This window comes from Mus pahari, unplaced genomic scaffold, assembly GCF_900095145.1.
Source record: "Mus pahari unplaced genomic scaffold, PAHARI_EIJ_v1.1 scaffold_12782_1, whole genome shotgun sequence".
Classification (NCBI taxonomy): domain Eukaryota; kingdom Metazoa; phylum Chordata; class Mammalia; order Rodentia; family Muridae; genus Mus; species Mus pahari.
In genome coordinates, this window is record NW_018392248.1 from 15257 (window position 1) to 16608 (window position 1352).

Below are 1352 nucleotides of genomic sequence, written 5' to 3' on the forward strand. Positions count from 1 at the left end.
AAACTGATAACAGGGAGTGGAGAAAGAAGATGTTGGAGTCATCAAAGCAGAAAGAAGGTAGAGTTCTGGTCCTGCCAGCACCGAGTCACCTAGGGCACGAAGTTGGTGGACACCCCCACAGTCCCTAGAGGAGTGCCCAAGCAATCTTAGGATCACTGGTGAGTGGAACACAACATCTGCTCTAATCCATTTGCGCACGCGACCTGAGACTGCACTAGGGAAGCAGAGAACCAGCCTGACCAAGGGCACAAGTCCCATCTGGTCTGTGCCAACACCAGGTCACCTAGACTATGGAGTCAGTGGACACACCCAAGGTCCCTAGCAGACTGCCCAAGCAATTTAGGATCACTGGTGAGTGGAACACAACTTCTGCTCCAATCCAATCACACACGGGACCTAAGACAGCACCAGGGAAGCAGAGAACCAGCCTGACCCGGGGCACAAGTCCCTTCCAATCTGCCCCAGCACCAGGTCACCTAGTGCGCAGAGTTGGCGGACACCCCCACAGTCCCTTGAGGACTGGCCANGCAATTTTAGGATCACTGCTGACGCAGTTGAGTGCTCTGGAGGAATCTCCACACTGCAGGTCCTCGGGATCACAGGTGAGTGGAACACAATCAACTCCAGAGAATCCAGGTGGGGCCTGTGCCAGCAGGAACAGGGACAATGGAATACCAACTGCCCAGAGGCAAGGTTCCGGTCCGGTCAGGCCACCATGGCCATATCTCTTCATAACCCCAGTGGAGGCTGCTGAGCACTCCGGAAGACTCTCCACACCTCAGGTCCTTAGGATCACAGGTGAGTGGAACACAATCAACACCAGAGAATCCAGCAGAGGCAGCAGAGCACTATGGAGGACCCTCCACACCACAGGTCCTTGGGATCCCAGGAGGAGAGTCAGCCTACAGGGAGGGTTCTGACCCCAGGGCTCAGAAGGAGGATCAGAGCTCCAGACTCCTGGACACCTGACTTGTGAGAGGAGAGCTTGCCTGCAGAGGGTGCTCTGACAACCTGGATGCAGGGGAGAGTTGGATTCCCAGGAGTGCTGACAGGGGCTAACAGAATCACAGGAGGCTCAAACTCCAGCCAGAGACAGCTTGAACATTAACACCAGAGATTTCCAGATGGCAAAACGCAANCATAAGAATCTTACTAACAGAAACCAAGAACATTGGGCACCATCAGAACCCAGTACGCCCACCACAGTGAGTCCTGGATACCCCAACACACCTGAAAAGCAAGGTGTGGNTTTAAAATCATATGTTATGATGGTGGTAGAAGATTTGAAGTAGGACATTAATAACTCACTCAAAGAAATACAGGAGAACAATGCTAAACAAATAGAAGCCCTA